The sequence below is a fragment of the Macrobrachium rosenbergii genome, chromosome 55, assembly GCF_040412425.1.
Source record: "Macrobrachium rosenbergii isolate ZJJX-2024 chromosome 55, ASM4041242v1, whole genome shotgun sequence".
Classification (NCBI taxonomy): domain Eukaryota; kingdom Metazoa; phylum Arthropoda; class Malacostraca; order Decapoda; family Palaemonidae; genus Macrobrachium; species Macrobrachium rosenbergii.
In genome coordinates this window covers 80,722,835-80,737,662 of record NC_089795.1, presented here as the reverse complement: position 1 = coordinate 80,737,662, position 14,828 = coordinate 80,722,835, and the positions used below count along the sequence as shown (strand labels likewise).

At 35.2% G+C, this 14,828-nt stretch overlaps 1 long non-coding RNA gene across 1 annotated transcript in view; it reads right to left on the bottom strand.

Annotated features, from left to right (window-relative positions):
- LOC136835505 (uncharacterized) overlaps positions 1–4,266 on the bottom strand; it is a 224,523-nt gene extending 220,257 nt beyond the window's left edge. The window contains exon 1 of the long non-coding RNA XR_010852178.1: positions 4,195–4,266. This is a non-coding gene — a long non-coding RNA (uncharacterized lncRNA). The remainder of the gene's footprint in view (positions 1–4,194) is intronic.
- Between the last annotated feature and the right edge of the window lie 10,562 nt (positions 4,267–14,828).

The window sequence follows — 14,828 nt, the reverse complement described above, 5'->3', positions numbered from 1 at the left end:
TCACTCCCCGAGCACAAAAAGACACAACAAACTATGGACGCCTGTCTGGTCAGGTGCCGCTTTGTAATTAAAACCGAGATCACGTTTTTCCTGAGGCGACGCCTCGCTTACGAAAGAGGGTCTGAAGCAATACCTCTTCTTAATTCCTCTGATTTCTCAGATGTTTACTATATCGACCTTATTAGGCGAATGGCACGTCGTACGAGGAAGTAAACACCGATAAATATGAAAGTCCTGAGACGAACGTTCCAATTGGTATCTCATTGTGTATGAAAGCCGAATACAAAAAAGTTCAGGAAACATTTAATTTTGCTTGAAAAATAACACGCGTTACTCGCTCTGTATGAAAAGACTGTGCTTGGTATGTGTAAAACTTAGTCCTATATAATAAACAAGTAAAAATGCGCCGAAGTTTCTTCGGAGCAATCGAGTTTTCTGTACAGCGTGTAATCAAGGCCACCGAAAACAGATCTATCTTTCGGTGGTCTCGATATAATACTGTATGAGCGCGACCCATTCAACTTTAACCATGGCCCGGTGGTGGCCTATCCTATATCGTTGCCAGAAGCACGATTGTAGTTAACTTTAACCTTAAATAAAATAAAAAATACTGAGGCTAGAGGGCTGCAATTTGGTATGTTTGATGATTGGAGGGTGGATGATCAACATATCAATTTGCAGCCCTCTAGCCTCAGCAGATTTTAAGGTCTGAGGGGGGGACAGAAAAAGTGCGGACGGACAGACAAAGCCGGCACACATATTTTTCTTTTACAGAAAACTAAAAACCATGAAGGATGAAGTAGTGGTAGTAGCCTCGTCGTTTTGTTCAGGATTTCATGTTTTTAGTCGCCCCTTTTTGCGCTGTTTGTTCTCTTTTATATATTTTTATTGCATTCTTCATTACTTGATATTTACTTGTGCGCATCATTTTATAATTTCTTACAAAGTAAAATCTTTTGGTTCTCTTTCCATTTTTCATGCAAATGGTCGTTAAGCTTACGAGTTTTATGTACCCATGAAATCTTTTCGATTGCATTAAGCAACATCTAGAAGCGGTACTGATTTCAAATGCAATATGTGAGGTATACTGATATTTTCATTCAAAGGAAGGATGGTGAATATGGTGATAGTATTTAGGAAAAGGCCAAGCACTGGGACCTATGAGGTCATTCACCGCTGTAACGGAAATTGACAGTAAAAGGTTTGAAAGGCGTAACAGGAGGAAAACCTCGCAGTTGAACTGTGAATCAATTGTTAGGAGAGGGTGGAAAGATGGAAGAGAGAGAATATGACAGGAGGTACAGTAAAAGAAACGAAAGGGTTGCAACTAGGAGCCGAAGGCACGCTGCAAAGAACCTTAAGTAATGCCTACAGTGGCCCGCACGAGGTGCACTGACGGCACTACTCCCTACGGGAAGGGAAGGATGGTGAAAAATATCAGTATACCTCACAGACCGCATTTGAAATCATTATCTCTTTTAAATGATATTTAATATAATCTACAAGACTCCCTAATAAAATAGAACTCCTCCACGATTATATAAGAAATTATAAAATGATAATCAAGAGTAAATATTCAGTACTGAAGAATACAACGAAGATTATAAAAGAAAAAAGTGCGCAAAAAGGGGCGATTAAAAAACACTTGCACGATTTCATCCTTCATTTTTTTTTACTGACTTCTTGTTCACTCAAATAAATCTACTGGCTTCTTGTTCATTCATAAATCAATCTACTGACTTTTTGTTCATTCAGAAATAAATCTACTAACTTCTTGTTCATTCATGAATAAATCTACTAACTTCTTGTTCACCCTAATAAATCTACTGACTTCTTGTTCATTCATAAATCAATATACTGATTTCTTTTTCATTCATAAATAAATCCACTGATTTCTTTTTCATTCACAAATAAATCTACTGATTTCTTTTTCATTCATAAATAAATCTACTGACTCCTTGTTCATTCATAAATAAGTCGACTGACTTCTTGTTCATTCATAAATAAATCTACTGACTTCTTGTTCATTCATAAATAAATCTTCTGATTTCTTGTTCATTCATAAATAAATCTACTGATTTCTTTTTCAATCATAAATAAATCTACTGATTTCTTTTTCATTCATAAATAAATCGACTGACTTCTTGTTCATTCATGAATAAATCTACTGACTTCTTGTTCATTCATAAATAAATCTACTGACTTCTTGTTCATTCATAAATAAATCTTCTGATTTCTTTTTCATTCATAAATAAATCGACTGATTTCTTGTTCATTCATAAATAACTTAGACTTAATGTATTTTATACACTTGGATTTTATGTTTACATTGTAAGCTTTCCAGTTCAGTCATCAAAAATTAAACCTGAGACTTTTACTTGTTGGCTGACAGGCATCAGATTGTTTCTGCTGTTTTAGTCCAGTAGCATTATTCTATTTCCATATGACTGCTTTATAGAAACATTATTGCTTTTGCTTTTTCTGTAGAAAGTTGGAAGTCAACTCATAGCCATGTAAAAAAAAAATCACTGAGCGTGTCGCAAGTTGGAGGCAGTATAATATATGGCAAAGTCATCAAAACACAGACTATTTATAATTACACTTGGTACCTGATTCGTAACGTTGTTAACTGCTAATAGGATTAATGTGCCACTTTAAAACACTTCCTTGTGGGAGCCTGTCTCTTAATTTATAGTTTTCTGAATATATTGCGTCTACTTGTACACTGAATGTGGGGTAAGGCGAAGAATTCTATGAATAAAGGCTGGTGGCCCAGGATACCTTTGATGGGGAGAGGTTTCAATATTGTGTCATTACGTAGTAAGAGATTCGAAGAGGAAGATGGCACACTTTAACCTTTGGACTGACCTTTACCTTTATTAATAATAACAATAATAATAATAATAATAATAATAATACATAATAATAATAATAATAATAATAATAATAATACATAATAACAATGTTGGGTCCACAATAATATTCAGTGGTGAATTATGCTGACTTAATAAAAACGGTATCCAAGAGATTACATATTTACTTTTTGTGTTGGTGATTTTAGTTAGACTGAAGATGAACCCAGGACAGGGTTCGAAAGCTCTTGTAACGTTTTTATTAAATCAACAAAATTCAACACTGAATATTATTGTGGACCTGTGTACAGCATATCCTGTTCTCGATCTAGAGGAAAGACTCACATAATATTAATATTATTACACATTAATAATAATAATAATAATAATAATAATAATGTTATTATTACATGGAACAAGCACACACGGCCATTGACTTGAAATTCGATCTTCCAAAGAATATTGGTTTCAAGCTCCCACCGCAGACCCCCACTGCAGCAGTAACTGATCACGATACAAAGCCAGTGATTTTTCATCGCCCTGGGGGAAACGCGAACCCGCGACATCTGAGTGGCATGCCACGACACTAACCACTATACCAGCGGACCAGAGTAAATATTTGAGGTACAGATTTAATAACGAACGTTATTCATTCAGTGCTTCTCAAAACACGAGTCACATCAATATTATTCTCATGTGAATGTGAAAAATGACGGAACGGCCAACTTCAATAGAGTAGGGCCTAATCCACTGATAATCTATGGATCCGGCCCTCCCAAAACGAAAGAATGGAGGAATTAAGGGAATTGCACCCTGATTATTATTATTATTATTATTATTATTATTATTATTATTATTATTATTATTATTATTCAGAAGATGAACCCCATTCATAGGGAACAAACCCACAGGGGGCATTAACTTGAAATTCAAGCTTCGAAAGAATTTGGTATTCATTTGAACGAAGCAACAGAAGGTAACAGGAAATGCAGTAAGAAGACATCAGCTATTAGAAAAGGAAATATAAATTAATAAATACATAGATACAAAATTTAAGTAAATTATTAAAATACAAGTGATTTAGGGTGGTAATAATGCATTCCACCTTCGCTTGAACTTTTGAGGTTCCAACTGCGCAACATCCTCGGGGAGACTGCCCCACAGTCCAGCGGTGAGAGGAATAAAGGACCTGTGGAACTGAGAAGTTCGACAGCGAAATGGAGGCAAGGTTATCACAGGTCACAGGATCGAAATCGAGCCCAACGTATGTGACCACCAAACTAGCATGTAAAAGATTACAGTGAAAACTACCGACATTAAAAAAATATCGAAGACTACTCACTGTGGCGATGACGTTGAGAGCAGCCGAATATAAGCGCCAGAAAATGTTCAAGGACGGGATGACACCAGTCTCTTGCAGAGAAATAAATTACTTTAAAATAAAAATACCTTCGTTCTTCCTCAGTACATTTGTAACTGAACTAAATCTTCACGTCACAAAAATTTGTTTAATAAGCGATGCTCCCAAAAAGGCATGCACGCTCTTGTTTCTTGTTGTCTTGTATATTTTAATGTGTTCTGAAGATATTTTCTTACAACATATCTGATGATGATAAGTGTTTTTATGGATATATATATATGTGTATATATATATATATATATATATATATATATATATATATATATATGTATATGTCTACTAAATCTTCTGGAAAACACAACATCTAAAGTCAAAGGCTAATATAAATGGGAGCAGCTAGGGACCTAGCTGGATGCTTCAAACGACCTTGGGTAGCAAAGTACACTGACGGCACTGAACCGCAACGGTGAATACACTAAATTGCAAAAATGCTTTTATGTATTGCCACAGTCGTATTAAATCAAACTACTTGCTGTTTTTACTGACAAACTGACCACATATTTAGTACCTCAAATATATGCTCGCAAATCATGAGTGCTCGACCTTCACAACATTATCAGTCCAAGAAGACCTACACAGACTTCTAGAGTAATACCCACTCGCTGGGTGTCCTATCTCTCCTTTGTGCGCGTATATCTCTGTCCTTAATTCAATAATGCGAGATCACGATCTTTATTTAAAAGGGAGTATTAATTGATATTTTTTCTCTCTTGTAACAGCACCCATACAAAGCCCCTTGAAGCCCATTTTCTCACGTTACGCGAGAGTCGGTCTAGATTGTCTTTCTCGCATTAACAAAGCAGTCCTTTAAATTGAGGCTGATCATTCTTCTGAGACACAGATGGATTTAGTTCTTGTGTAAATCTTTTGTTCTACGTTTTTTTTTTTGTCTTTTTTTTAGCAAGAGCCACAGTGGGTAAGATCATCTTGTAGTCAGTCCTTCCGTTCGAGTCGCCTAAACGTGACAATGAAAAAGCCTTTTCTTACTGTGGTAAGAAGCTTGCACTGGGACCTTTGACTATAGGCTTGTCTTGGTGAGAATGAACTGCCAGAAGTATCATATTGCTTTATTTAATTATTAGTTTTTACGCAGCACACCTCTTTTCAAGTTTATTTGTTAATTCATTGTACATTTACATATTTCCTACTTAAGACAGGTATTTTCTTTAGATATCAGCGCAAGACTTGCGCAAATGTTTATTGATTACCATCGATATTTATTTTCCTAATTGCTATTACGAATATTAATTTTATTAGTTAATTCATTTTTCATTTACATATTTCCTAGGTAAGATACTTATCTTCAGCAGATATGAGCACAAACTTGAGTAAATGTTTATTGATTTCCATCGATATTCATTTTTTTAACTGCTATTAGTATCAATTATTACCTAACAGTCAATATACATATGTTCACTAATCAAACGGAACCCCATTAAATTCCTTCTTTAACAAATTTCAAAACCTCCAAATTGAAATCATAGAGCTAAAAAGAATTTATCTTAGCATCACTATCTACTAACGTATTTGTGAATGGAATGATATGAGAAGTTTGAAAAAGGGAAGGCATATTTCTTTCTTTAACAAAGTCGAAACTGAATTTCCTTGCATAGCCAACTGCTAAAGCAGTGGTTCTTAACCTTTTTCAATGTACGCACCCCTTTCAAATCAGCAGTCAGTTCTCGCACCCCCTGAATTGCTGAAAATAAAAAACTAAAAATAAAAGTTGATATGATGTGTATTAATAACAAGACCACGTTTTTTTAATCTTCATTCACAAAGCTTACAATTTTATTATATTTTTATTTTTCTTTTTTCTGCTGAAAAAAATAACATGCATATATAGATATATATTTTGCTTTATTTATTCACAGGCATCCTCGCACCTCTTAGGAACCGGCTAGCGGGTGCGAACATCCCTGATTAAGAACTACTCTGTTAAAAGAACATAAAAGTAAAGAAAGAAGAGTGAAACATCGCACTGAATGAAACATTCGACTTGGCATTTGAAAAACTGAAGGTAACAGGCATTAGTGAACACACACACACACACACACACACACACACACACACACACACACACACACACACACACACACATATATATGTATGTATGTATGTATATATATTAAAATGGACAGTTAAGAAGCTTGGCAACAGTGGGGAAAAAATTACGTTGACCTCTCGAGAAAAGAGAAATCCATCCTTAAAGGCAGTAGCAGTCACCAATTCAGCCAAGGAGGAGGAAATTCGCAGCAGCAGTCACCAATTCAGCCAAGATGGAGGAAATTTGCAGCAGCAGTCACCAGTTCAGCCAAGATGGAGGAAATTCGCAGCAGCAGTCACCAATTCAGCCAAGATGGAGGAAATTCGCAGCAGCAGTCACCAATTCAGCCAAGATGGAATAAATTCTCAGCAGCAGTCACCAATTCAGCCAAGGAGGAGGAAATTCGCAGCAGCAGTCACCAATTCAGCCAAGATGGAGGAAATTCGCAGCAGCAGTCACTAATTCAGCCAAGGAGGAGGAAATTCGCAGCAGCACTCACCAATTCAGCCAAGACGGAGGAATTTCACGAACTGAAAAACATCTCACAGGCAGCAGCAGTCACCAATTCAGCCAAGGAGGAGGAATTTCACGAACTATAAAACACGTGTTAACCGAATTCATACCATAATAGATGATGCAAATACAAAAGAAGCAAAGAGATAAAGAGAATGAGAGCAGATAAAAGAATAATTAAAAGTTCTTCAAGAATATAGAGTAGCTATTGATGTGAACGAGAGAAGAAGGAGGAAGCTGATGACATTAGTTTTCTGTATACTAAACGTGTGGCAAAAGTAGTTACGGGGATTATCTGGCGTCGTGATGTATGGGGGAAGATGGTGATAAAATCACAAAAGATTACATTATGCCTACCAGATGCTTTGAGAGACAAGGGAAAAGAGAGCATTGAAGAATGAAATTGTTTGTTATTGGGTGGTTTTGTTATGGCGCCTCATATGTGTGCAAAGGTGTTAGACCAATGGACTCAACCTACTAACTGAGACTTGTGGTTGTAAAGAAGCGACGAGTAACGGATTTTAGATTAAGATGGTCATATGCTAGCATGAGCCCTGGCCTTACGATGACCTAAATGTGTTAAGTGGTGTAAAAGTTGTTCTGGTGTGGCCCTCTGGACTCAACAAACCAACTAAGACTTATTTTAGTAGAGAAGAGCGAGTGATATACTGTTAGTAAGGGGACTGGGAAGGTGACTTGCCTCTCCTTCTGTACAACAAATGATGAAAACAGTAAATGATTCAAAGAATATCCCGTAATAATTGAAAAATCTTTTTACATACTGAGCAGAGCTATCCAGAACTTTCTGTAACACACGAATAAGAGGAGATATCCGAATTTCAGCATTTGGTGCCAATTCTTCAACGCCAGTTGTCTTTCTGCCTAAGGTCGGTGGCCTTAGGTTAATCAAATACGATATCCGGTTAAGAAGAAAAAAGGTCTACCTGTTCATAAGACCTTATAGGTACATAACCACCAACATCAGGTTAAAAACAGAAATATTACTTGTGTAAGAACTCCCCAACTTAATAATAATAATAATAATAATAATAATAATAATAATAATAATAATAATCATAATAAAGTGAGGGTTTTCCTCTAGGAGAGGTTATCCTACCAATTCTGAATCCTTATTTCTACCTTCACTGCCTCCTTCCTTTGTTCATGGAAAGACCAATCCTACGAAAGCTTTTCCTTAGACTTGGGTAGACTAGACCCACGCATCAGCTATCTGCTGGTATTCGTTTTGCTAGGCCCAGAACGCTAGCCACTCGGCCATAAACAATATGCACCAACACAGTCTGATGTTCCAAGCACCGACCAGAGTACACCTGGTGGCTCTGAAAATCCTTGCAGTATATTCAAGGTATTACTGATGTTGGCAATGTGAGTGAAAATGATATTAATAATTTAGAATAGCCTCACGTTGAAAAAGAAGAAAAATACACAATATACCGTGCTTGCTTTTGTAGCGTGCATGCAAACTTACACAGAAGCAAACACATATAGCTCTATACAAATATTTATGCGTGTATTAACTGTTTGCATACGCATTATTTAGACGAATACATTCGTATACATGCAAACAAGACACATAAACACAGACACGCACACACACGTATGTATATATATATATATATATATATATATATATATATATATATGTATGTATATATATGTATGTATACAAGTATATATGTATATATGTATGTGTATACGATACATACATATACACATACATATATATATATATAATATATATATATATATATATATATATATATATATATATATATATATATATATATATATATATATAAAATATCTGTTTAAAAATTCCTTTGCAAACCCGGAATTAAAATACGACTGATAAAGATGTGTTATTTATATACAATAAAAAGAAAGTTATTACTGACGCGATAAAGATGTGTCATTTATATACAACGAAAAGAAAAGTTATTACTGATGCGACAAGAGTCGCTGGGATGGAGAAAGCAGACTTAAAAGAAGGAGAAGAAGAAGAAGAAGGGAGAAGAATTAAGGAAGGAAGGAAGGAAGGAAGGAAGGAAGGCAGGAAGGAAGGCAGTGGAGATAGGTTCAAGTCCTCACAATTACTCGAGAGTGATGGGGAGCGGAAAGGTTGAGAAATCTTCCCTAATCTTGGTTAAGCCACTATCACGACTCCCTCTCCACGCCCCCCGCCTACGCCCTCAGCCATGTCTTGAATCACAATATTACAACCCAAAATATTACCCAGAATTAGCGCCCTTCCAGCCCAAAAACCGTAACGCTCCAACCTCCCCTCCCCTCCTACTACCATATCCCACCTCCTTCAGATCGCCCCCTCTCTCTCTCTCTCTCTCTCTCTCTCTCTCTCTCTCTCTAACCACAACGCAGTCTCTGAACTGCCTCTGATCTTCTTCCATTTCTTTTTAACCATTTAAATAGAATAGAATACAGAATTTAAGCCAAAAGGCCAAGCACTGGGTCCTATAAGGTCATTCAGCGCTGAAAGAGAAACTGACGGTAAGAAAGTTTGAAAGCTGTAACAGAAGGAAAACCTCGCAGTTGCACTAAGAAACAATTGTTAACGTGGGTGGAAAGACATATGGAAGAAAGAATATAAACGGAGGTACAGTAAAAAAATGAAAGAGGTTGCACTTAGGGGCCGAAGGGACGCTGCAAAGAACCTGAAGTAATGCCTACAGTGCACCATGTGAGGTGCACTGACGACACTATCCCCCTTCGGGTTTAACCGTCTGAAGAACTGGAGTTTTTAACTGCATGAATGAGAGAGAATTTACTCTACTGACTGAGAAAGCTGTGAGACATGTTTTGTCTGGCGTCAAAATATGAAAGGTCAGCCTTAGCAGACGGTAAATGCTGTGAGGCATTGCAAAGAAACGGATGACGGAAATGTTTAAAACATTCAAATACTTTGTTTAATCATCGAGGATAATAACTAATAATTTTTTTAATCATCAAAGATAATAACTAATGATTTTTTTAATCATCGAAGATAATAACTAATGAATTTTTAATCATCAAATATAATAACTAATAATTTTTTTAATCATCAAAGATAATAAATAATGATTTTTTAATCATCGAAGATAATAACTAATGTTTTTTTTTAATCATCAAAGATAATAACTATCCTTAAGTACTCCGGTAGAAGTCAGCGAATTTGTACACACGTACACAAACGTAAAAACTCCTTAAACCTGCGCAAGAATGAAGCCAGCATGAGCAACATATAGCACCTTTCTTTAAATAGATTTTATGAAATTTAATCTGATAAGCCAAGTCCTGAGGCACTTTCAGCTATTCGGCAATTAAGACAGTGAAAAGTAAGAGTTGGAGTGGTTGGACAGCAATATAAAGAGATCCAGGAGATAAAGATGAAGGTCAAGGAACCTACAGTAAAGGTGGAACTGGGAGAAAAAACCACGCAAATGCACTACGACAGAAACTGCTGGAAGGGGCTAGTTAAAAAAGAGAGGCCGTGACTAGGGATTCAGGTTAGGAGCAAAGAAAGTTATCATGAAGCCTTACCCAAATGTGATCAGAAGAAGAAGATGAACTTTTGCCTCTCTCAATATTTTCGATTAGGACGAATTTCTTGCGGTTGATTCGTCAACTGTTTTCTTTCCAAAAAGGGGAATTGATAATGAAACAGGGCTACCCAAGTCTGTAACGCTGTCAAGACATTTAACCAAAAATATCGCATGAAAACGAAACATGCTTAGGATTAATGTTGCCAAAATGGTCTCTGCTTTGGAAAAAAATTAATAAAGATATGCCAAACTACATACAAATTCCCTCCAGCTTGGAGTGTTCATCTGAAAAAACGAATAGTACTGACAGTATAGTACATATATATACGAGCATATATATATATATATATATATATATATATATATATATATATATATATATATATATATGTATGTGTGTGTGTGTGTGTGTGTGTATTTGTATATATGTATATATATTTGTGTATATATAAATACACATATATATATATATATATATATATATAATATACAGTATATATATATATATATGTATATATATAAATACATGTATAGATTGTATATACATATATATACATTTATATATATATATATATATATATATATATATATATATATATATATATATGTGTGTGTGTGTGTGTGTGTGTGTGTGTGTATGTGTGTGTAAAATACTTAGTAAAGAAACAGAGAAGGCAGTAAACCATCAACTATACTACTGAGATGAAATGTCCGAAACGAATAAAGAAAATGAAAACTCCCGAGCAATGCAAAACAGGAAGGAGAACATTTTCTATCTAAACATAGAAAACGGGAAGTAGTTTACATCGGTAATTCCGATGACCTGCCTGAAACCCTTCACCCTCCTTAATAAGTTCCGATGGTAATCGGACACCTGTAAGGGGCGTAGCCATACCGCAACAATTACATAGTATCCGATTTTGTTTATTCCTTTCTCAATAGACGCTGGCTATTTAGCGGCACTTGCAGCAAAGTAAATCCAACTATCACAAATAGTGGAATGTATTGAACTCCATGTCGCTTCTATACAACGAATACGTGTAACTTGAGGCGTGTGAAGCATTACCCAAATGTGATCGGAACAAGTATAGATGAACTTTTGCCTTTCTTTTTATTTTAGATTTGGACGAAGTTGGGATGTTTCGCATGATCGAAAATTTCTTAAATCCTAAAAAAAAAGGTTCTGTACGAATTATTACTCTAATAATCTTCATTCTGAAACTGTCCACGAGACTACTGCTTATAGAGATCGCAGTTTATTTAACTGGTCTAAATCAGAAAAGGGCTTGAATACGCTCTAAAACAGGGTTCATGTCACAACTCGCTTAACTTCGACGTTTAGGAAAACCATATGTCTGTACACAAGAGAAATCAGGCCTAAAATATGATATGCCATATATATACATACATATATATATATATATATATATATATATATATATATATATAGATATATATATATATATATATATATACCATATATATATATACTGCAAAGGAAAAAGGTGGGGCCTTACCAAGAAGGCAGCGATAGATCTGACTTTGGAAGGACAAGTGGTTGTGAGAAGGATACGTTTAGCCAAAGAAGTAATCAAGATGGCGATCAAATATTCTTAACTAAAATTTATAAAAATGAGGAAAAAATTCTGTTTTCTCTAACTCAATAACCAATGACTTATTCGCCTACTAATGAAACTAGATGAGTTCTCTCTATCTCAAATTGCTTAACCAAAGATCTGTTCATTACAAGGAATTTATTAAGTATTCACCAACTAATGAAACCAGATAAGATCTTTGTATCTCCAGTTGCTTTACCGAGGATCTGTTCATTCCAAGGCATTCATTAATAAGTCACCAACTAATGAAACTAGATAAGTTCTCTCTATCTCAAATTGCTTTTACCAAGGATCTGTTCATTCCAAGTCAATTATCTTACTATAAAGTCTATTTTAAGATTATGGTAAAATGTACCAAATGGGCATGATATGGAAAACCCATGGAAAATAATGTACGTTATTGTTTCCCATTTTTTGGTCACTATTGTATGTTCTTTCGTTAAAAACTTCAGAGAGATTATACTTATTAAAAAAAAATTCCTCTATACTAAAGTTCCAAGCATGGTTACAGTATGCTTGAAAAGAAGATATAAAAAAATTAACCTCACTTCAACATGAAGTCCTTTCACTGAATGGGCGTTGAGACAAAAACAAGTAAAAAATGCGCCGAAATCTCTTCGGCGCAATCGAGTTTTCTGTGTAGCGTTGAATTCTGTATGAAACTTTCAGCCACGATCCATGAGACTCTTAGCGGCGGCCCATGAAACTCAGCCAAGGTCCGGTGGTGGCCTCAGCCACGGCGCAAGGAACTCTTAGTCGCGGTCCATGAAACTTAGCCACGGTCCGGTGGTGGCCTGTGTTGTTGCTACCTAGAGCGGTGCCAGAAGTACGATTATGGGTAACTTTAACCTTAGATAAATTTTTAAAAAACTACTAAGGCTAGGGGGCTGCAATTTGGTATGTTTGATGGCTGGATGATGGATGATCGCCATACCAATTTGCAGCCCTCTAGCCTCAGTAGTTTTTAAGATCTGAGGGCGGACAGAAAAAGTGCGAACAGAATACAGTGCGGACGGACTGACAAAGCCGGCACAACGGTTTTCTTTTACAGAAAACTAAAAATTCCTCTATACTAAAGTTCAAAGCATGGTTACCGTATACTTGAAAAGAAGATATAAAGAAATTAACATCAGTTTAACATGACGTCCTTCCACTGAATGGGTGTTGAGACAAACAAAGGAAGCGAAGTCATGTATAGATTTACATAAGCAGTAGCACTTTAGCTATATCGTGCTATAAAGACGTAAGCGGCAAATCAGAAATGAATAACCAATATTATGATAATAGAAAGAATTCATATAAAATTCAGAGGGGAATGGGGAATGAGAGAGAGAGAGAGAGAGAGAGAGAGAGAGAGAGAGAGATATTATTGAAGTGAGGAAAACTAAAACAAGGAAATTAAACAGTATATGTAAACCATCTAGGCACAGATGGAAGCTGCCTTTACAGAGAGAGAATAGAGAGAGAGAGAGAGAGACAAAGAGAAAGAGGGAATTAATATAGTGATGAAGACTAAAACAAGGAAACTACAGTGTGTATGTATGGTAACTATCTGGGCACAGATGAAAGCTGCCTTTACAGAGAGAGAGAGAGAGAGAGAGAGAGAGAGAATTAATACAGCGATGAAGCCTAAAACAAGGAAACTACAGCGTGTACATGGTAGCTATCTGGGCACAGATGAAAGCAGCCTTTGAAATCACTCAGCCCAAGCCACAAGAAGATACTGAGCCATTATATCAGCGTCCTTTCTTATGGAAATTAAGTTTTCTATATATGTATATATTGCCCATACAAAAGCCAATACATCGAGGACTTCTCATGTTTAGCAAAACAACTAATCCTCAAACAACTCAATCTCCATTTAATAAGCCTCCCTCCTTTGTTGGCTGAATGGCGTGTCTGATCCTACCAGATAAAGCTAATTGGTTAAGTAAACGTGAGTTTTAATCTATGGTTGCAAAATATAATCATGCATTCAGCTCGGGTCCCTTTCGAACGACAATAAGACGAAATACGTAACGAATAAAGAAACCTGCATTTTATCAGGATATTAAGTTTAGCCTCTACTGATGTGTAGTAACAGAAAGTAGCGGTTGGCGCAGGATACATCACGTTTGCTGTCTCTCGCGGTAAACTACGTCGTTTGAGATAATGGAAGTGTTTTAAAGTAATTGCGACTGGATATCTATTTATCTATCTCTTCATCTATCTATTTATTTATATATTTGTTTATATATATATATATATATATATATATATATATATATATATATATATATGTATGTATGTATGTATGTATATATATTTGTAAACTAAGTCACCTGAAATAATGGAAAGCAATTACCACAGGATATCTGTCTATCTATCTATTTTTCTATATATACACATACACATATACAATGTATGTATGTGCCTGCTTAAAAAATCACAGTAGATGTATGTATGTATGTATGTTAGTATGTATGTATGCATATATATATTTGCATATATATATATATATATATATATATATATATATATATATATATATATATATATAATCAACACACAATCTATAATATATATATATACAGTATATATATATATATATATATAGATATATATATATATATATATATATATATATATATATATATATATATATATATTAATATATTAATCAACACACAATCACGTGTGTAACAGAAACAAACATATAACTTCCCTCTAGTGTACTAATTAATATCATTCACACAATCTCCTCTCATTTCACCATTACACAGAAAGCATAATTATTCCTGTAATCCTTTTCTTCAGAACCTTTCCCTAATTTGGAGATACCTT